Source organism: Catharus ustulatus, chromosome 1 (assembly GCF_009819885.2).
Source record: "Catharus ustulatus isolate bCatUst1 chromosome 1, bCatUst1.pri.v2, whole genome shotgun sequence".
Taxonomy (NCBI): domain Eukaryota; kingdom Metazoa; phylum Chordata; class Aves; order Passeriformes; family Turdidae; genus Catharus; species Catharus ustulatus.
The window spans coordinates 29,843,618-29,867,110 of record NC_046221.1 but is presented as its reverse complement, the minus strand read 5'-3'; the positions used below and the strand labels follow the sequence as shown (position 1 = coordinate 29,867,110).

Below are 23,493 nucleotides of genomic sequence, written 5' to 3'. Positions count from 1 at the left end.
TATTTCACTGCTATTGACCACATTGTGGGGGTGAGGAGTGAAAGAAAAGGGTTCAGCATGCAGGCAAGGTTCCACTGACAGAGCACAAAGGAAAGTTTCAATCCCCCCAGCTCTGTTTCTGTAGCTGCTCATGAGATTTTAACACTTCAACCAGATTAACACCATGCAGCCTTGCTGAGTACATACATACAAGCAGCTCCTGGATTAACCTTATTGAAGACAGACAGATGGAATAAACTTTTTGCTCTAATTTCTCTTTAAGGCTTTGGAGTCTGAGTAACCACAGTTAAGGATTGGCTTCTCATCCTTTTAAAAAATACATGATTTGCCTTTCACTTTTTATGGCCAGAAACAGGGTATTGAAGATTTTAGCTAGGAAGCTGAGGAAGTGCCTGGAAAATTTTCATTGGGTGATCTAGGCTTTAAACAGTTGCACTGCCAGTGCTTCAGGAGTGCAGGCAAACAAACATCATAAGTATTTTGGACACGTAGTTAATAGAATGTTGGAGCTGGAGAAATCTAGTTACCACAGTCAGAGAAGGGCAGAGAGACTGATGAAAACAAAGTGCATGATGACAGTGGAAAACAGGCATAAAGAGAAAAAGCTGACAGAAAACATTTGTAAGTTGTGCTGACATTGAGGAAAATAGGATGGGAAGGGAGCATAAACCAGGCCTGCATTATTCTGTGTCATTTTAATAAGCTCTTTTGAATAAAAGGGCTGAAAATGAGGTTTGTTATATGGTAGTTCTCAGAATTGCTGTAACTGGCTTGAATAATGCTGTTACCTCTTTTGTCTGTGCAGATTGTCAGTGTATTTTGATGTGAAAGGAATGGTTTCCATAGCGTGTGTTTGAACGCCTCTGTGCTTCACTTGCTAATGTAAAATCAGGGAGATCCAGTGGTAGAACACAGTCTGGTATTTGAGAAGCAAAGACTTTGCGTCTTATTCTCGGTGGGTAAGAGGTAAGTCATTAACAAATCCTTAAAGCAACTTAGGTGTTTAAAGCCTACACCCATAATAACTAGTTTGACTGCAAGGGTCTTTATATAGGCTGAGATACCACTGAATTGTGTGTTTCAATCACAATTTCTAACACACACGCGTATCTATATATATATCACAAATAAAGCAAACAAAAATCACTAGTCATTAACAGCTGCAGATTTTTTTGTACTCAAAATGGAAGCCATTTAAGTTCATATTCTCTGACTTTGAAGCCTTGTTCATGTGGGCAATTTTTGGTCTTCATGTGAATTTCTTTGAGGGTATTCAGAGTCTATAATATAGGGTTTTAGCTACTTAGGTATGCAGCTAGACCTTAGTACTTCTTCAGTTCTTAGCTGAGAAAATCTTTAGTATGTCTAGGTTTTATACAGTGTTTCTTGCTGTGATTTTTGAGTGATGTTTAAAATATTATGGCTTACATCAAGCCTTGTGAGCCTTTGTTTTCCATTCATCTCCTCTATATTTTGGCTTTCTACACTTCTAATTGATGTCTTCTATTGTTAACACAATTACACTGCTTTGAATAGAATATTGGTTTAACAGAACATACAGAAGGTATTTTTTTGAAAAAAAATATCTGGTGTATATTTTTTAAGAATGTCAGAATTGTGCTAATTTCTGTTAAATTCATCTTTATACTCCAGTATATGACCAAAAAAACCTAACCAGTACCTTTTTTCAGCCTCTTGGTGATTTAGTTCCCTTAATTAAAAGATTCATTTGGCACTGCTCATTCGTTTTCTTACCTGAGTTCCAGCATTAAAAAAAAACATAAAAGAAATTCAGCTGGCTAAGTGCCTCATTTCATTAGCATATCTGGGCTAAAAATACAGTTAACAAAACTGATTACCTAATATGATAATTTTAAAATAAACAGATCTGAAAACCTCACGTTATCCTCACAGCCTGGGAAAGAAAAAAAAAAAAAACCAAAAAAGGCAGCAAGCTGTTTTAGTGGTCTTAAGGGAGCAAACCCAAAATTATGTTAGATAGATTAGATAGTAGCTATTTTTTCTCCATGTTACTATGCCCAGGATGCTGGTTCAATAGTTTTGGAGATGTGGACAGGCTGGAGCTAAGGGCTGCAACTCAAAGTCGGGCAAATACTTCCTTTAGGGAGTTTACCAGTTCACACATATATTTCTTTTTCCAAAAAATTAGTTTTGATAATTTCAATTAGTATATTAATATATTAGAAGAAATTATTTTTTTCAGTTCAGATCCTCTCGAAGGCTGCAACAGAACATGACTATCACTAAAACTCCAATGTGTTCTACCTTTATTTTATGAAATCCCCTAAAATGTATGAATTTGCAGTTTCCTTTAAATACATTTATGAGTTTATTACTGTAGCTTAAGCTTCTAAGATGTGGACTCCTTTTAATGAATTTGGTAGCATTTATAATTCCTGGAGGGAAAAAAAAAGGATTTACCTCAAGGTTTTTATCAGGAGAAAGAGGTGGGGGAAGGGAGCTAACAGTAGCTGAGCAAGCCTAGAAGGAGTTTTTGGAAGAGGATACTAATAGCATTTAGCCTGTACTGAACATCCTGTAGAGATCTGTGGCAGATAGGAATATCAAAAGAATATTCAGCATTTCTGGAAAAGACAACAGAAATTTCTGTTGAATTGAAAATGAAAAATGTTGCTACATCTTTTTCTAGTTGGTCTTGAGACTAAAGATTTTGATATTTCCAGTTCCACTAACTGTGAATTCCTGGGCAATTCTACTGCAATATCATAATATCATAGAGACACAAGTCTTTCATGAACAATGCCCATAGACACCCTGCTGTGATTTGCTTACAGGCTGAGACTTGGCATACATGGAAAAATGTGATGAGTAGCAAAAAATTCAAGTAGCACTGACATATAACCACACTTTCAGCAGGTAAGAAATATCATAGACACAACCTTCCCCACTACAGCTTTGTAAAGCACAAACAGTCAGAGCAAATGCTGTGGGATTTAAATTAGGAAAGCCTCAGCAAAAAAAATTGCCTTCACAATGTCTAAGAGATTTAATATTCTGTAGCAGACCAGCCAAATAATAGTCTTATAAGCTACTTGATTAGAAAGAGTGTTGGTTTAAATGCTCTCTCATTTACAATTAGAGGTGTTAATTCAATGGCTAAAGGTCAGGAATTACTCACTGCTAGCACTGTGTCTGAGAAGCATATCCGGGAAATGGTCATCAGCTCAAATCAGAGGTGTTAATATGCAATTAAAGGTCACAGTGGCTTTTGCTGGATGAAATTAGCTGTTCTCTAGATTAACCTTTTCTGAAGGCATGGCTGCTTAGTTGAGGCAAATATGCCTACACAGGCATATGAAGCATGCAGTTAAGCATCTGCTTTTCAGAGGAACCAAAGGCTGTGATGAGACAGTTTTTATAATTTCTAGGGATAGTTTCAGTGTTTCTTCCATTTTAAAAAGAAAAAGTGAGTAAATTCATTGTAGTGAATGATTCTGAGTGTGGTTAAAAGAAGGTAAATTTTGTATAAATCAAAATTAAGGGTAAAAAAAGGTAAGCGTGCTTACCTGGAGCTGCAGCTTGTAGGTCTACTGCCATAATATTTCACATTGATGGTCTGTAAATTACTTTTTGCTATATCAGTGCCCCTGTTTTACTTTGTCAATACCACAACTGTTGAAAATACACAGAATTTCCTTATCAGTTGTTTCTTTTGTTTCTTTTACCTGAGTAGAAATATATGCATGAGGAATCTTAAGCTGATTATGTTATTTTAGACAGCTTGTTCAGGTTTCTTTGTGACTCTTTTTCCATCTTAAAATAATTTTACAACAAATCTTAGGCTTCTCCTAGCATGGTATTTTCTGCAGAGAAAAGGGATTTTCCTACTCTGTTGACCAAAACATTGAGTGATGCCAAAATTATTGTCCCTATTGAATATTTTCTGTAATAATATTGAGCAGAATGAAAGTCAGGACACATCTGTAAGAAATTTGATTCAACAAAGCTTTTCAGCTTAAAAATGAATCTGATAACTATCAAGATTAGTTTACCTACCAGTTATTATAAATTAAATTCATCCAGACTACATGATGTATTCTTAAACACATGGATGCATCTTCAAAACAGAGATTATAACCAATTCAAATACACAGTGAGCAATGGAGAGGAAAGTTCCCAGGAATCTCAGTGATTAAGCACAGCTTATTAAATAGATCACTAATGGAGCTGTAGTAATTTGTTATGTGTATAGGCTATGACCCTGTCATCTCCTGCTGCAAATGAGTCTTTTCATTTTCAGTTTGGTAAAGGCAGGGTAGCACATGTAGGCAGTCAGAAATTGTGTTTCTGAACCTTCAGTTCTACTAGGAATTTTTTTTAGTACCGTTACATTCAGCCCTATTTAACTTTACTCTTATCTCCTAGTTAAGCATGGGTAAGCATTTGCAAGTTCACTCATTTTGAAGGGCACTTACATGACACAAATGTTTGTGTTGGTTTTGCAGCTGCTCAGAAACCATGTGTCTGACTTACACATATACAGTGAAAACTATTTTTATTTCTCAAGTGTGCTAGTGTCACAATCTGCATGAACATGTGTGCTGTCATCAGAAAGCTTGCTTTGGTGTCAAGAACAGCCTTCAGAGATTACACTTGATTACATTTTTTTCTCTTCAAAATGCTTGTTTTTCCATATAGTAGTTTTGTGTCCAAAAATGTCCTAGATTATAAGTTGTTCCGTACATAAGAAAGCATGCAAAGGTGCTTACAGTTGTTGGCTTTTATTAAACTTTCCAGGATCTTGGGGTAGGTACCTCCAGCAGAACAGAATTAGGCTGTTCTGGCCATCTGCTCCGTTCCAGCATCCTTCAACACTCACTAGATGGCTGTGTATCCTTATGAATGCTTCCTTGTAAAGTTTCTGGGAGTTATAGTAATCCACTTACCATTTGAGGGTTTTCAGGAATAGTGTGCATTCCAGTATATGACTTGTTTACTTTCTCATCTAGGTCATCTTTCTTTAACCATGGCTAAAGCAACCCTTGGGTTAAACTAGATTCTTCAGATATAAAAACCTGTTGATCTCTCTGTAACAGGTTTTAAAATGCTTCCTCAACCAACCTCAAATATCCTCCATCAAACAGAATTGAATGTGCTGGCTTCTCAGCAGGAGTATTCTCCTTGCATATTCATTGTTTGGAAAAGAAAAATAGCTAATTATAGATCTTTATCCTCTAATATCTCTACTGTGGTGGTTTTATCAGCATAGAGAAAAGCACAAAATGAGGCAGTCTTCAAACAAACATAAAACCTCTTGAAAGCAAACTGATAACATGAGTTTATAAGCTGCATTCGGAGAGAGTCCTAAGTTAAATAACTATGTATGGGTTGTGCTCTCATTGAGTTAGTGCAACCTTACACAATTTGTAACCCTGCTTGTTAACTGAGCAGCTAAAGTAGTTGAAGTCTTGTCATACTCGAGAAGCCCAAAGATAAATGCATTTCATTATTGGCCATACTGGCTACTTAAAAAGCAACCACAAGACACTCCAAAATAGAAAATTGCTTCTAGTAACTAACCATTGAAACATGACACTTCAGTTTCCTTCTAAATTTTTAAATAGTCTTTTGTATCTTATTGTATATATCAACCTCTCCTCCGTCTTTTTTTCTGTTTTAAGTTCTTCCCTGAAGTCATATATTAAAGCAATACATTCCCTTCCAAGTTTAGGTGAGGGGGAATGAGCATTTCTCCTTTTTGCTCGTATAAGCACATAGTTATGTTTATTACAGCAGTAAAATACAGCTTTCAATCTTTGTACATCTTTATGTATCTTCTGTTCTGTTTTGTCTTGCCTTTCTACAGTGAAGTCCAAATATACTTAGAACTCCTCTGATATGAAAATATCTTCCTACTTTTATTAAATAATTTTAGTCTAGATGGAATATGTTTTTCAGATATTACTTGGAAATTAGCCATATAAAAATGTTGAACAGGTGTACTGAATATTATACCATTGACGAACGTCATATTAGTCTCAGTTTTATGTACTATTCCTCATTTTACATCTTAATATCTAGCTTGTTGTCACATTATCAGTAGATTAAAGAGTTTTGAGTCTAAATAGCTACATCATAGTAGCTATTATTTAGCTCACAGTTGTAGAGTTGTTTGATACTTAGCCCTGGTCCTGCGTGCTTGACTTCAAAGAAGACTGGGTGATCACCACCCGTATTAAGTTCAACAGGAGAAAGTGCCAGATTCTGCATCTAGCATGAGGCAACCCTGGACGTATGGACAGACTGAGGAATGAGAAGCTGGAGAGCAGTGCCATGGAAAGGGACCTGGGGGTCCTGCTCATTGTCAGGTTGAACATGAGCCAGCAGCGCCCTGGCAGCCAGGAGGGCCAACCCTGTCCTGGGGTGCATCAGGCACAGCATCACAGCCAGGCAAGGAAGGGGATTGTCCTGATCTACTCTGAGCTGGGGCAGCTTCACCTCGAGTGCTGGGGGTAGTTTGGGGTGCCACAATGTAAAAAAGACATTGAGCTGTTTGAGAGCGTCCAGAGGAGGGCAACAAAGATGGTGAAAGGGCCTTGAGGGAAAGCCGTGTGAGGAGCAGCTGAAGTCACTTGGTCTGTTCAGCGTGGAGGAAGCCTCATCGCAGTTACAACATTGTCATGAGAGGAGGCAGAGGGACAGACACCAATCTCTTCTCTGTGATGATCAGTGACAAAACCTAAGGGAACAGCCTGACATTGTATCAGGGAGTTTTAGGCTGGATATTAGGAAGAGACTCCTCATCCAGAGGGTGGTAGGGCACTGGAATGGGCTCCCCAGGGGAGTGGTCACAGCACCAAGCCTGACAGAGTTCAAGAAACATTTGGACAACACTCTCATGCTCATGGTGTTACTCTTGGGGATGGTCCTGTTGCCAGGCTCAGTGATCCTTGTAAGTCCCTTCCAATTCATCTCATTCTGTGAATATACTGCCCCAAGAGCTATTTACTATCATTCTCTTTTACCACTTAGGCTAAGGGTGTCTACAGCTCCTTGATTTTATTTGGGTTTTTTAATTGGCTATTTGTTTTCCTGTTGGGTTATGGTGTAACTGTAGAGTGATTAGATGATTCCTAATGCCCATCTATTTCTGCATTTTGAAACTTCTAATAATTAGAAGGGCAAAAAGAGCCCTGTGTCCTTGAGACAAACAGGACACCTTAGCTCTTCTAATTATATTAATATAGAATATTAATATATAATGACTCACTGTTATTTTACACAGCCAAAACTTCTGTCTCTGATCGCAGCAGTGGGTAGGATTACTTTTGAGATAAGTCACTTTCACCAGTTCATTTATATTTTACTTCCCCAACTTCTATTTTATTGGAAGTACTGCTTTTGTCCCTGTCACTAGTAGACTAAAAGAAGATAAAAGCTCTCTTGTGAAATGCATTGGAAGGAAGAGAGAAATAATAACCTAAGTGTATTTTCATATGAGCATCAATAAAACAAGCACTGGGAATGGAAGACTTAGAAGGATAAAAACAATTTAAATCCAAATGTCAGGTTTGAGTTTATTAAAATAAATAACTAAACTTCTACATAACATAGTAAAGAAAATGTCTGATACCTGAAATCATAGGAGGTCATCAGAAAATAAAAAAGGACCATTCTTGGAATTCAGTTCAATGCTTTTGTTAGTGTGTGCATCACAATGAGTGTGGTTAAAGCTGGAGTTGGAAGTGAAGCTGTCATGTGTGATGCAGTAGAGTATAATTGAAAGGATTGAGTGGTGGGTTAGAATCAGTGGTTACAGGAGGAAAAGCAGTCAGCTGTCTGATGTGTGCATCATACTCCAAGCTTTAATGAAACAGTAGAGAAACACCATAGGTGTTCTCAAGTATACTGCACACAAATTTTCAATAGAAATATATGCTTGGTTGTCACTCTGAACGGTAGCAGAGAAGACTGAACAAAAGGATCAGGTTTTCAGTCCTCCATTTAGAAGATGATTCTTCAGGGCACTATCTTGTCATATGCCGCTTGTCAGTTCCGTCTCTTTCCAGTTTCTCAGGCTTCTCCCACACAGTGTGTTTTGTGAGCCTGAGCTGCTGTTAGGCTGATCTTTATAGTCTGAGATACCTGTCCTGAACTCTTGTGTTGCATTGCATGTTTTCTTGGCAGTATCCATTAATTCATGAGGGGAAGGAACCATCATCATGGATAAAGAACTGGTCCCAGACCTGAAAGCAGGTCTGGAAATTATAAAGATAGTGCTCACTAAAGGCAGTATAGCACAAATAAAACCAGCCTAAATGTACTATGTCTGCAAGGAAGCAGTGTTTGTAGGTGTTGTTTTCTTACATCCCAGCAACAAAAACAAGCTTCATCACATTATGTCTGGATTATAATTTAAATTGAATCACAACTGAAAATAAGTTAGTTTAGAATAAATTCCTCTCTTCAGATATGGATACTAAATTAAACATAAACAGTGGAAAAAGTCTAGTAATCCTGTTACTAAGCAGCAATATCAGTAATGGAAACGCTGTAGTGAGTACACAAGAATATTTAGTCATTTTAAGAGACCTGGAATAGTCTATTTTAAACCTATAGTTACCAGAAGCAGCTGGATCTACCTTAACGTAATATTCCCACAGATTCATCTTTGCGCTACAAGCTTATCTACTATCTATTTTCTCTGTAGTTATCTCTAGTCCAACATCTGACTAGAGAATTCCCTCTTATTGTGTACAAACTCAAATGTATAAGAGAGAGGTTACATTCAAGTACAGGTTTGTTGGCCAGTGTCAGAGGCCTCTGGAACATAAGTCGGGGATTTGATGACACCTGTGCATCTTTGCTGAGCTTGAGGAAGAAATAATGTGTTCTAAAAACTAAATGTAAGTCATTCATGTCTGTGATACTATGTTGTAAATAGAAATTTTCTGCAAGGAAGAGTCTAAATCAGGCTATATACCTAACATATAAAAATAGTAGTGCATTAGCTATGAATTTTAAAGAGGCTGCATGGACCCTGTAAGTATTTGCTATGGTGTGGTACCTTGAGCAATTTCATGGAAATGCTGTTCAGCACCCTTATCAACAATAGTTGTGCACACTGTTACACCCGAACTGTTTTGCTATGGACTAGTAAGGAATTTCTCTAAAATAAATTAATTCTGGTCGTTCTGTGTATGCCCTGATTGTTGAAATAAACCATGGGATGGTAAGCATTTCATTTCTTTATTGAGATGTTTTGCAGAGAGCAAGACGAGCAATTTCACATTTTGAAAGCTAAAAATCTGGCCTTTGATAGCTATTACAAACCTCTAGCAGAGATATTTTCTTCAGCACACTGACCAGAGTGAAGCATAGTAGGTTTAGAACTATTGTATAAGATAATTAAAAAAAAAAAAAGTTGTATTTAAAGTGTATGGATTCATACTGATGTGTAGTATCAGTTTCCAACACTGGATGGCTAAAAATTGACTGGCTTTCTTAGGGATCAATGGTATACAATGCTATGAGATTGATGAGAAATTTTCATTTAAACAGAACTGACTTTTCGTGTAATTTCTTCATTTGTTTTCCTATGCCATTTATTTTTGCACAATGAGATTTCTAAACTGGACTTGTTTTGATTAATTTATTTTAAACTTACTATCTTTAATAATATCAACATTTTTTGTAAGAGGTTCTTATATGATGTTTTATTATTATGATTTCATAAAAGTTACAACATCATGAGGAGGTTATGAGTCAATAAAACGCCATGAGGAAAAAGCTTCAGGTTCTCTGTCAGTTCTTTAAATACAGAGATTATGAATATATAGGAGACCAGGTACCTTCTCTGCTCTGATTCTTAATATCATATTGCAAAATCTATTACTTAAGTTCTTATACATATATATATATCTTAAGAAATGTTCTAACTTTATTATTTGAAAATATACACTTTTATATAATTAAAATGTATAACCATTCACAAATTTCTTCTTGCAAAACTGTGGATATAAAGCTTACTTGAGTTAAAAAAGAAAAAAGAGAATCTCCACATTAAAATGTGCATTCAAGTTTCTTTTGTGTTATAAAAAGATGTATATGATCATCCCACATTTGGTTCTTGCAAAATTGCAGTACATTAATGATCTTTTGTTGGGTTGTTCGGTTTTTTTTCCAGATACTGCTAATGTTTTATAATTAGAGTTCTTGAACCTGCAATAAATACCTTTTTCATTTTCCTAAAAGATAATTGAGAGTATCCCAAAACAGGACTGGTAGGACTGCTCTCTGATTAAATTGAGAAGTTATAGCTTCAGTTGTCCTGTATATTTAGGTTTCCTATTATTTTCACAGTTGTTCTTATTACTTTGAAGAAAAATTGTTTCTAATGTCACTATGGTGTTTAAATGAGATCCTTTGACTTTTAAAGCAGTCAGAATAATTTCAGGTCAGTACTGAGCCTCTGTCTTGTATTGTTCTGTAAAGGAATGACATGTTATATAATGATAACATGAAGAACTCAGTGTCAGATGATTAAGAGGAGCAGCTGGTAGATGTTGTCTTGCTGTTGGCCTTCTGGATGAGTAATCGACAAAGAAAGGTATCAGCTTTGAAGAACAACTTTAAAAATAACTACTAAAATATTCCAATATTTATAATGCTATCAACAATGTTTTTCAATTTAGTAATTTTAAAAATTTTAAATAATATTTTTTCTCCTGTAAGTTTACTTTATAAGGAAATAAAACTTTTTTTGTTGTTGTTTGGAATCCTTAATGCACTACTTAGACTACTTATTCACAATTTGCATGGTTAAATCAGTGTGGTTGGTTTTCTGCTTAAGCATATGAATACTATGATATAAATACACCTGACTTTATGCCAGGTACAAACTCATAGGACAAGACTCTGATCTGTTGCTCATCCTTCATAATATAGTTCTGGTCAAATTTTTCAGAGCCTATAATATAATCATTTAGGGATAGTCATAAAATGCCTGAGGCAGTCAGGCCTCCCATTAACTGCTGCTGATAGCAAAGAGCCTAAGCCTTGTTTATCAGGTAGTGCAGTAATTCCATTTCAGAATAAAAGGCAGCCTTTCTGCTGAGTATAACCTTAAAATTAGATGTGGTAACCTAAGCACTGAAACTAGAATTGTTCTGCGTGTCTTTATTTAGGAGCATCCTGAGAAAAAGGCTGTGGTTTGACCACTTGAGAGTAGCTATTGAAGAGGGTATTGAGAGTAGCTGTTGCTCCTTTGTGAACACCTATATTCTGATTTTTAAAAGCATTTATTTCTTACAAAGTCTTTGATTATAGCTAATTATAGATAGTAGTAACTTTTCTCCTCTAAATCTGCTACCTGAACATTTGACTGGGTGTAGTATATATGAATCCATATTTATTTATGGCAGGATGAGCTTTTTAAGAAACCCAGGCAAAACAATTAATCTGAGATAACTATAGGTTACGGTAGAAATAACTAATATAGATGTAGTTAATGGTTAGAGGCACCTCTGGAGGATGAGTGATCCCAGTGAGCAGAGTGAATTGCCTTTTCAGGTTGTGTGGAGTACAGTTGACTAACCTGAACTACAGACCTAGTGTGGCTAATATTGAGTGATAGGAAATGAAGCTTGTTTCTAAAAGTTATCCTGGTTTTCTTTAATTCTCTTTTTACAATTGTGGCTTTTATTTCAAATGTTTGCAGTTACAAATACATCAAATGTTCAAGATATGGGAACATACTGGATTTATTTAGTAGTAGAATGTTATTTCATTTTTATTTAGAACTAGAGAGATGTATTGGATTGATTCCCACTTAATGTGTGCAATAAAAAAAGGAAAAGCAGGTGGTGTGGTTCAGGATTCAAGCTATTGTTTGTGAGTATTAACATCAGAAAAGATTTTTTTTACAGTCATTCCACTTGAAGGAAGAATTTGAAGTTAACAGCAAAGTTTACAATTTGTTGTCTGAAAATTATTTATATTGTCAATAGAGAACTCAACAATTAGCACTAATTTGTTGCCTCGGCAGATTAGATCAGTAAGAGGTGAAAAAAGTGTGGACTATACACTTCATGTCTTGGGAACTTATATATCATGTAGCACTTACTGACAGAAAATGTGAAAAGTTTCAGGAAGGTGACAAGTTGTGGATTGAAAATGGCTACTATAATGATGTGAAGAACGATCCTGAAACAGCAGAATTTTAGTGGACATACAGAATTTTCCCAGAAAAATAGACTTGAGACTGAGAATATATCACCTTTTTCTAGGCGACCATTTTCTTCTCCTTTTACTGTATGTATAGTACTTTATACTGTAAATAACCCTTACTTGAAAAAATATATTATGAATATAGAGTCATAGAATCAGATTTAGGAGGTCTCTCTCTTATACTAACAAACACCAGAGACTTTAATTTGTTAAAAGAAATTTTGTGGTCAAACTTTTTTGTTTTGTATTCTTTTAGTTTTGTAATATTTTAGTTTCAGTATTTTTTGTTTGTTTGCTTTTTTTAACCAGGCTGCTTACAACCACAATAATTAAGGCAGTCGCATTTGAATTAAAGAACAGTGCAAAACGAAATTATCTAATGAGACTTGAAAAGGAAGTCAATACAAAATACACTCAGGAATCAACGCTGGTGTTGTCTCCAGAAAAATTGCTGTACTGATTGTCATGAAGTATATTGATGTCACTGTCACTATGACAACATTGTGACAAGAACTAGACACTCTAGGCTACCTTGTAAAAAGGATCTGTCATCTATTTTTTTTTTGTATAAAAAGTAATAGAACTGAAAACATCTCCCCCAGCATAGGGTTTCACTTAAGGTTAGATGAATTGTTACAGGCATCGGATCAAGGTATTTCTAAACAAGTGACAAGCTAGCTTTTCAAGACAGGTAAGAACAACATATTTCAAATATAATATGCTCTTACTTTTCAACTAGTAAAAAGAAGAAAAAAAATATTCTCTCAAATAGAAGCATTTGTATGCAGAAAACTAATGTTTGATATATTTCTCAAAAGTATGGCATGATTTTATGTCCAAAGACATATGAAACATTTGGAAGTAGTGTGTGTGTAATGTAACTTATAAAAAGGATGGGTTTTTTTTTCATATGTGATTCTTTCTGCTCTTTTAATTTAAAACAATCTCTCCAACTTTATGTAATTCTGTTTTTCTTTTAATGAAGCCACAGAATCTGTGATGTGCTGCACTTTTTCTTTCCTTTTTTAAACTATATTTTATCACCCACAGATATAGTTTATTTTTTCATTGTTTATCTGTGTGATCTCTACTGATTTTAATGTTTGTGCTTTCCCACATCAGAGGTACTACTTGGTGTCAGCATAACAGCTTGAGAAAATTGAACTCTCTGGAAATATCAGCAATATTTCCTGTGTTAATCTATATATTACTTTTTTTGCAAATATGGTCACCAAGTATAGTGTTTTTTTATAGATTTATTTTATATTAGCAGTTTAAACCAACATGATATCAACATGGAAAAACACCTAGATAATTTTTTCCCATATATATTTGAATTTCTAGTAATCCCTAAGCAGATCATAAACTCCTATGGGAAGTTTGCATGTTTGCTTTGCTGTCATTTATGCAAGCCTAAGTGAGAAGATTTATTAAGGGATGGCTCTCCTGATCCTGATTTCAGTTAAAACTATTAGCTGTTGTTGATTTCTAAACAACATTGTTAAGACACCATTTAAGACAAATATACTTATCTTAAAATTAATCATTACTTCAAAATAACATTTTAGTAATTTATCAAATAAAACACTCGGTATTAATAAGAACAATGATGAATTTATAGGTTTCCTTTTACATTAATAATTATTCTGTTCTTCAGTTGTTCACCAAGTGAGACTAATTTAATTGTAAAACTGGATTTTAAAAAAAAAGTTATTATTTAGCTAATATGTATTCCTGGGACATAATGAAAAAATACAATATTGAAGCAAGATTTTATATGTAAAGTTTGAGGACAGGCATATATATTCAGTAGTTAAAAAACAATCCCATGTGAGGGGAAAAGCTATCAGGTTAACAGCAGTAGTCATTACACCTTTAGTGCTTATTGTACTAAGATCAGTAAATCAGACTGAGTTTTAACTTCTCTAAATATAGGCTTGAAAAGTTTCTGTAATGCTGTGGATCCCAATGTACATTATCTCAAAAAAACAAACACCAAAACAAACAAACAAAACCAACCAACCAAACAAAAACTTTCCTTCTCTACATCCATAAAAAAAGGGGAATAGGTCATCTGCTTTTAAAATAATTGTCCTGAGGTCTTAAGCAAGTTAGCTGCTCTCTTCCAAGTCATATACATAAGTTCATTTAGGTTTTCTCAATTGCACATTGTTCGATCAGTAATTTCACGATTACAAGCCACACCTGATTATAAGCTGCATGTCCGGGTGTCGGCAACATTTAGGTCTTCGTCAATATATAAGCCGCACCTGATTATAAGCTGCACTTTCATTCGCAGCGAACTTTCACAAAGTTTCCAATTAGTAACAGAATCACGGGATCGCAGGGTTTGCTGGCAGGTGCTGACCTTGGAAACATTATTTCCAAGCAAAAAAAGATACAGACAATAGCTGTGGCAGTGTACCCTGCAAGTTTTATTTACAAGTGGAAAAATATACGAACAATAGCGTGGTCATTTTGCAAGCATTCCCAACAGATCTGTGTTGCCTTTAAACAGCTGTGCAACTGGGCAGCCACAAAACCATGCGGGTGGGCAGAGGGGCAGGCAGCCGGGCAGCTGGGCAGCCGCGCAGGCCGGGGGGGAGCCGAGTGGGCAGGGAGCCAGGCAGGCGGGTGGGGAGCCAGACAGGTGGGCGGGGAGCTGGGCAGGTGGGCAGGGAGCTGTGCAGCCGCACAAGATTGAAAACACCAAAAAAAATACAGAGAAATATCACAGGCTCGGATCGGCGGTGGCAGCGCCTCACCGCCAGGGCCACGCAGGCTCTGGCTTGGCTCAGGGCTGCTGCGGGCTTGCACTTCCGGGTTGGAAAATTTCTGAACATCATTCATATATTGGCCGCTCCAGAGTAAAAGATGCACTTCTGGGTACGGACCAAAACTTTAGTCAAAATGGTGCGGCTTATAATCAGGAAATTACTGTAATTACCATAAGTTCACGATTATAAGCCGCACAATTTTGACTAAAATTTTGGTCCGAACCCGAAGTGCAGCTTATAATCAGGTGCGGCTTATATAGGGACAAAGAACAAAAAGTTGCTGTTTTAGTTTGGAGGACAGATGTCTGCTGAGAAAGGCAGGAGCTTCTCTTTGAAATGGAGAATGTAAACCCCCTCCCTCCAAATTATTATCATTTTGAAATCAAGGGGCTTTCAGGCAAAGATATGGGAATTAGGAATAACAGTTCTTTACTAGGGAAAGTAAAATAGAAATACAGTACTACAAAAAAATAAACTCCAAACCCTGACAAAGTCAGAGTACAACCTGACACCCTGTCAGGCAGGGTGTTGGTAGCAGTCCCATTAAATGGTGGCTGCATCCTCCTGCAGCGACAGATGTGATTCAGTTGAAGCAGTGCTCCTGTAGAAGGCGCAGTTTGCTTCCGGAGGTCCAGTGGTGATGTGGAGAAATCCAGTTTTCCTCTGGAGTCCAGTGGAGAAAGGGGTTTTCTCAGTGTCCCAAAATCTCTATTTTATCTTGGTAAGAAATGTTGGGCTCTTCCCCCTTGGCTGGAGCAACTTCCAATGGGATGAAGTAATTTTATCAGTCACACAGTGGGACTCAATGGCCATTAGAAGAAAATGACTGTCTGGGGGAAGGATGGGTCATGAAAAGATAAAGAACAATGCCTCGACTGGTTTCAATGGATGGCTCATTAGCACAATATCTCCCACAGAGCTAAGGATCACTGCCCCCACCCTCAAGAGATGGTGATAGAATAGATACCTTTTATCACACTCTGTATTGTAACGTGTTGCCTATAATCAGGTGCGGCTTATATAAGGACAAAGAATGAAAAGTTGCTGACACCCGGAAGTGCGCCTTATTCTCAGTGCGGCTTATAATTGTGAAATTACTGTACTTTAAAAGCATTTTAAGCTTCGGCGAAATTTCTCTTGGAAAATATATGTTGAAGAACTGTAAGTTTTCACACCATTATTTCATTCAACAGTGCAGTGCAATGAAGTTGTTATGAATGCCCACCCTTTGCTTAAAGGGCTCAAGTAGCAACCAATAAGGGAATGTGTGGTCCTTTGGCTCTCTTTCACTCTGTACTCTCTTTCACATGGTACTCTGTACCATGTCAGATCACTCTACAATGCCTTATGTCTATCTAGAAGTGAGTTTTAAGAAAACTTCTCCTCTTCCCAAACGTAATTGAGGCTCAGCTTTAGCTGAAAGATCTTACCCTAGTATAGTACGAGCAGAAGATTGGCATATGCTCTGCAGATGGATTCTAGCTGCAAGTGAGGTAGGAAGGGCATGAGGCTGCAGGAGCTGGCTTTTCCCATTAAGAACCTGAGTTAAAAGCAAACTGGAAGGCAGGACCCATAGAGTGGTGGTCGATTGTACCACATCCTGTTGGCAGATGGTCTCCAGTGGGGTTCCCTAGGGCTCAGTGTCAGCCCATTCCTGTTTAATATCTTTTTTGATGATCTGGATGAGGGGATTGAGTACACCCTTAGTAAGTTTGTGAATGGCACTCTGTTGGGTGGGACTGTTGATCTGCTGGAGAGCAGGAAGGCTCTGCAGAGAGATCTGGACAGGCTGGATCAGGCTGAGGTCAATTGTATGAGGTTCAAGAAGGCCAGATGCCAGGTTTTACATTTGGGTCATAACAATCCCAGGCAGTCCTACAGGCTTAGGGAAAGCTTTCCAGACAATGGTAGCAAGTGACAGGGGGTTACTGGTGGACAGGCAGCTGAACATGAGCTCTCAGTGTTCCCAGGTGGCCAAGAAGGCCAGTGACAGCCTGGCTTGTATCAAAAATAGTGTGGCCAGCAGGACCAGGACAGAGCATTGGTGAGGCCACACCTTGAATCCTGTGTCCAGTTCTGGCCCCTTCACTTCAAGAAAAATGTTGAGGTGCTGGAGAGTGTCCAGAGAAGGGCAGTGGAGCTGAAGGTCTGAAGCACAAGCTGTGTGAGGAGCAGCTGAGGGAGCTGGGGGTGTTTAGCCTGGGGAAAAGGAGGCTCAGGGGAGACCTTATTGCTCTCTACAACTGCCTGAACGGAGGCTGTAGCCAGGTGCGGGTTATTTTCTTCTCCCAGTCAATCAGGGACAGGACACAGCCTCAAGCTGCACTGGGGAGGTTCAGGTTGAATATCAGGAAGAATTTCTTCATGTTAAACATTGGAATGGGTTTCCCAGGGAGGAGGTGAGGCCATCATCCCTGGAAGTGCTCAAGAAACGACTGGATTTGGCACTTGTCTAGCTGACAAGATGGTGATCAGTCACAGGTTGGGTTCAATGATCTTAGAGGTCTTTTTCAACACAAATGATTCTACGTTTCTGTAAAAAGCCATTCAGCAGCCAGCAGAGGCTGAGGGGTGTATTGGCAAGGGCAGAGACACTGCTCCCTCTGATAGGACAAGTTGCCATCTGCTATTTCCGGCTTCTGAAATTTCCAAGTCCAATTTCCTTGTACTCCTTCCTAGGTGAAGCATGTTCCATTACAGCTGTGTCCAAGTCTTGTGTCCTTTAGACAAAAAAAAATTATTTTTGACCATGTTGTTGAAAAATCCAGAACTGGTTCTATCACACCAGGATTTTACCTCTGAGAGGTTCGTTTAACTCTGATGAGCCTTTGCAATATAAACTCTGACAAATCATATCTGGTTGCCACTGACAGGCAGTGGGATTGAGGCCATATTAAAATTTAAATCCTTTTTAAAACTTGCTTTACTATCTGACCACTAAAAGATAATTTATTAGCTTTTTCATGATCAGTATAAATGAGAAAATAATGTACTTCATGTGCAAGTATAAATTTTGATTTTTGAAAAATAGTAACATTAGTGGAATTATATAGCTGTGCGATTTCAGATTCTGTTCATGTTTTGAATTCTGTTAGAGCTTATAATATTTTCATGACTTCTATATTGGAACCTTCAGTACTTTAGAAAAGAATAAATATTTGCAAAAAAATATAGAAGAGCCCAGGATTTTCAGGCACAGATTTAAGTAACCTATCAATTTATAGTAGTGTAAGGAATAATCTGTTTTGGAAAATATAAAGAATAAGTTGTAGTCAGCCCTCACTCTGATGATTTTATGGTTATATTGTATATTCTATTAATTAAAAATATTTTGTAAACAATGCAGAAAGGATTAATATTCAGATTAATGAATATTAACTATGTGCTTTTAGAATATAACACAAATGTGAAGCTAATTCCTTCATTAGTGTTTCAAAATAAGCTGATTTTGCATTGTTTTGAATATTCTCCATTTCCTCAATTGTGTATTTTCAAGATCATATTAAGAGGTATAAACCTGTAAAACAGCATAATTCTGATCAGCACCAGTGTAAGTCTGGTGCCTTTTTAGTAAGCATGTTCACCTGCTGAGTGTGGTCTAAATTGTAGTTTATGTTCCTCTCAGAAAATATGATTTATTGCTTTTAATCTTGTCAGTGAACACACATGAGGGAATGAAGCTGATTCTGTTATTTCTTTCACTCTTCAGGGGAATTAGTGAATCCCTAAATATATGCAAAACCACTAAATAGTAAAATTTTAACCAAGGACATCGTACAGATTTTGTAGATACTACTGTGAGCTGCGATAAGCTTAGGAAGAAAACAGTCTGAGATTCTGTTACCTATAGGCAAACATGGTGTATAATAGTAAAAAAATTAAAAATACCCCAAATAAACAAAGATGAGGAACACCAGTACGTTAATTACACTAATAAAAACCTTGGTTTGATAGTTTTAAAAGGCGGAATAATAACAGAAATTTTTCTGCATTTGAAACTGTGCTGTTGTACAGCCAGCCACATTACAGTAGTTTCACGAATACAAGCCGCACGGATTATAAGCCGCACCCCCGGTGCCTCGACAATGTTGCTGTCTTTGTCAATAGATAAGCCGCACCCCGAATATTAGCCGCACTTTCGTTCGTCGCGAGAATCCGTGCGCAGCTTTCACAAATTGGCCAATTAGTAACAGGATCGCGGCATAGCGGGCTTTACTGGCTCGGGGCGGGGCCAGGAAGGCTCGGCCCGCTCATGGTTGCCGACGGGGCCGGGTGGCCCAGCTCAGCGCCACGGCTCGGCGGGGCTGGCCGGGTGGTGCTGCCGCCGCCGCCGGGCTCGCTGGCCCCCCTCTCCCGTCAGCACCGCCCCGCTGCCGCGTTCGCTCGCCCGGCTGGCAGGGCTGCCGCCGCCGGGCTCGCCGTCCGCCCCGCTGCCGCTTTCGCTCGCCCCGCGCCGCGCCTCGCGAGCGCCTCCCCGCCCCGCGCCGCGCCCGCCCCGCGGCGCTTTCGCGGCTCGCGGCGGCGCTTTCGCGGCTCGCGGTTCGAGGCTCGCGGCGGCGCTTTCGCGGTTCGCGGCTCGCAGCGGCGCTTTCGCGGCTCGCGGTTCGCGGCTCGCGGCGGCGCTTTCGCGGCTCGCGGTTCGCGGCTCGCGGCGGCGCTTTCGCGGTTCGCGGCTCGCGGCGGCGCTTTCGCGGCTCGCGGTTCGCGGCTCGCGGCGGCGCTTTCGCGGCTCGCGGTTCGCGGCTCGCGGCGGCGCTTTCGCGGCTCGCGGTTCGCGGCTCGCGGCTCGCGGTTCGCGGCTCGCGGCTCGCGGTTCGCGGCTCGCGGTTCGCGGCTCGCGGCTCGCGGCGGCGCTTTCGCGGCTCGCGGTTCGCGGCGGCGCTTTCGCGGCTCGCGGCTCGCGGTTCGCGGCTCGCGGCGGCGCTTTCGCGGCTCGCGGTTCGCGGCTCGCGGCGGCGCTTTCGCGGCTCGCGGTTCGCGGCTCGCGGCTCGCGGTTCGCGGCTCGCGGCTCGCGGTTCGCGGTTCGCGGTTCGCGGCTCGCGGCTCGCGGCTCGCGGTTCGCGGTTCGCGGCGGCGCTTTCGCGAGCGGCGCTTTCGCGGCTCGCGGTTCGCGGCTCGCGGCGGCGCTTTCGCGGTTCGCGGCTCGCGGCGGCGCTTTCGCGGCTCGCGGTTCGCGGCTCGCGGCGGCGCTTTCGCGGCTCGCGGTTCGCGGCTCGCGGCTCGCGGTTCGCGGTTCGCGGTTCGCGGCTCGCGGCTCGCGGCTCGCGGTTCGCGGTTCGCGGCTCGCGGCTCGCGGCTCGCGGCTCGCGGCTCGCGGCTCGCGGCTCGCGGTTCGCGGCTCGCGGCGGCGCTTTCGCGAGCGGCGCTTTCGCGGCTCGCGGTTCGCGGCTCGCGGCGGCGCTTTCGCGGTTCGCGGCTCGCGGCGGCGCTTTCGCGGCTCGCGGTTCGCGGCGAGCGGCGGCGCTTTCGCTCGCCGGGCGGCGCTTTCGCGAGCGCCGCTTTCGCTCGCCCCGCCGGCAGGGCTGCCGCCGCCGCCACCACGCTCGCCGGCCGCCCCCTCCCGTCTGCACCACCGCCGCGTTTCCTCGCCCTGGCCGGCACTGCAGGCCCCCGCACCGCCGGGCTCCCCCACGCTGCTGGCCCCGATTATGCTGGGCTTCCCCCGCTGCCAGGCAGCCCCACCCGCCGGCCTTCCTGCTTCTGCCATGCTCCCCTGCACTGCTAGCCCCAGTTCTCCCGGGCTCCCCCGCCCTGCTGGCTCAGGCTCTGCCGCCCGCCCCCCACACTGCTGGCCCCGCCTCTGCCAGGCTTTCCCACCTCTGCCGGGGCCGGCCGGGCTCCAGCTTGGCTTGGGGCTGCCGCGGGCTCTCACTTCCGTGTTGGCAGCTTTTAGAATTTTGTTAATAGATTAGCCGCCCCGGAATATTAGCCGCACTTCCGGGTTTCCACCAAAATTTTGGTCAAATTGGTGCGGCTTGTATTCGTGAAATTACTGTAATTTACCCTTATTCTGTGGGACTTCCTATGAATAGCTAGTAAGTGGTGGGGGTTTTTTGGATTGTGCTTTTTTAGTGGTACTTTTTGCTCTTTAGATACTGATTGGTTTTGGGTTTGTTTTGTTTTTGTCAAGGGGTTTAGATTTAACTTTTGTGTCATATGTCTTTCTGATTATGAATTATGTATTTATGTATTTTGTTATTTTTATACTTTTTTCTGCTGAAGAATTTTTTAAAATAACAGTTTTATTTGGAATTTAATTTTTTTGCAGTGGCAACTTCAATTTTAAGTTAATCACATCTTGGCATTAGCTCAGATCAGTCCTCACATAACAATCATCCACAAAGGGGAAATTGCAAGTTCCCTTTCAGATTGCTTTTAATACTCTTCCATGATTGCCTCTTCAAAAATAAATGGGAAGATGATCCTCTATTTCAATTTCCCACTCAACCCTGGAGTAGATTTTTTTAACATGGTGGATACTTCAGACAAATCTACACTTTTTCAGAGAAGTAGTTGAGAAAGGCTTGTCTCCACATTTCTTTTATAGATGGCAGAGTTTGCTTCTAGTGTTCTTTTCTTCTGAAATAACCAAGTGGCTAAAAGAGAAAGTATTTTTCTTTGTGTTATTAAATTCTCTTTTGATCTGACATCTCCTCCATGATGAGATGGAGGCAAGCGAAACTGAGCATTTATAAAACATGTGCAACGTGTAATGGAAAATCTGAAAAATCAGAAATAATAGATAAATTATCTGTTGTTCTGGTTACCAACAAAGGCCTTTGTGACACAAATGTCATATGCTTTGTGTGCTGCAGGAATACTGAGACTGTTGCTGCCTGCTGGGAAGTACACGCAGATGAGATCAGATAAAAGATCCCAGTGAATTTTGCATTTAATCAGGATGTGGATACATAGTATTGTTAGACAATTTTTCCTTAGAAGGGAAGAAGAGTTGTTCTAGGTATTGATGGGTTGGTAATTATGAGAAAGTCAGAACAAATGGGCAATAGCTACATTGCTAGACTGGTGCTTCTCTGCTTTGTACAATCCCTTCTTTTATCGCTTCTGTCTCAAAGCCTGTGCTGTCAAAGCCTTCAAACTTGTGTTGTCTTGAAATGTCATTGCAAGGAGTACAGTAAATTCACGAATACAAGCCGCACTGATTATAAGCCGCATCTCTGGGTCTTGGCAAATATTTCGGTTTTTGTCCATAGATAAGCCGCACACGAATATAAGCCGCTCTGTCGTTCGCAGCGAGGACCCGCGTGCAATTAGTAACAGAACCGCGGGAGGGCGGGGTTTACTGGCTGAGCTAAGGCTGTGCAGGCTTGGCCCGCTAGGGGCCGCTGACAGGGCCAGATGGCCCAGCCCGGTGCTGCCGCTCGGGGCCGGCCGCCGCTGCCACTGGGCTCGGTCACCCCGGGTCGGCGCTGCCCCACGGTGGCAGGCAGGGACGGAGCTTCCCCCGCTCCTACGGCAGCGGCGGTGGGCGGGGACGGAGCTTTCCCGCGCCCGTGGCGCCGGCGGCGGGCAGGGACGGAGTTTCCCCGCTCCTGCCGCGGCGCCGGCGGGCGGGGACAAAGCACCCCGTCGGCTCCCCGAGCCGCAGCAATGGCTGCGCGGGGCTCCCGTCGGCTCCCCGAGCCGCAGCAATGGCTGCGCGGGGCTCCCGTCGGCTCCCCGGGCCACAGCAATGGCAGCGCGGGGCTCCTGTCGGCTCCCCGAGCCGCAGCAATGGCGGCGCGGGCTTCCCCCCCCCCTCCCCGGGCCGCAGCAATGGCGGTGCGGGCTTCTCCCCCCCTCCCCGGGCCGCAGCAATGGCGGCGCCGGCTTCCCCCCCCCTCCCTGGGCCGCAGCAATGGCGGTGCGGGCTTCCCCCCCCCCTCCCCGGGCCGCAGCAATGGCGGCGCGGGCTTCCCCCCCCCTCCCCGGGCCGCGGTAGGGGCGGCCCGGGTCCCCCCTCTCCTCCCCGGGCCGCAGCAATGGCGGCGCCGGGCCCCCCCCGTCTCTCCCCTGGGCTGGGGCAGAGGAGGAAAGAGAGCTCTCCCGCCTCTCTCCCCGCCCCCCGTGCTGCCTACAGGGAGCCAGGCTCCACCCGCGGTGCAACAGAGTAGCGATTTGTAACAATCGCAAAATGCCGACTTTGCAGCTGCTCGGCTCAGCACTCTGGCAGGCACTTCTGAGGTTGTATTAGCCGCTCCTGATTATTAGCCGCATTTCCGGTTTAGGAGCAAAATCTTAGTCAAATTGGTGCGGCTTGTATTCGTGAAATTACTGTAGTTAAGGTTTGGGATAATGTTGAACACTGTCACTGTACATCTGTTCCTCAGCCCTTGGGTGTGGTAGCGTGTGCCTGTATACAGCCTTCATCCAGAGTGTGGGTCCCTTGATGGTTTGTCTTGCCAGCACTGCTTGTGAGGAGTGCGAAAAGGTTGCTCAGTCAGATTTGAATAATTATTTCTGCAGCACAGTTATTTTGTGATATAAATCACATCATACGCTCTC

The 23,493-nt window shown here is 41.7% G+C and overlaps 1 protein-coding gene across 2 annotated transcripts in view; it reads left to right on the top strand.

The window, feature by feature from the left end:
- The first annotated feature begins 597 nt into the window (after positions 1 to 597).
- The window catches only part of DGKB (diacylglycerol kinase beta), a 412,441-nt gene continuing 389,545 nt past the window's right edge, over positions 598 to 23,493 (top strand). The window contains exon 1 of one of the 2 annotated variants that reach the window (XM_033067483.1): positions 598 to 621. The gene's annotated coding sequence lies outside the window, so the exon portion shown is untranslated. Of the gene's footprint in view, positions 622 to 12,796; positions 12,902 to 23,493 lie in introns of those variants that run through there. The other variant, XM_033067474.2, reaches the window with a different exon arrangement.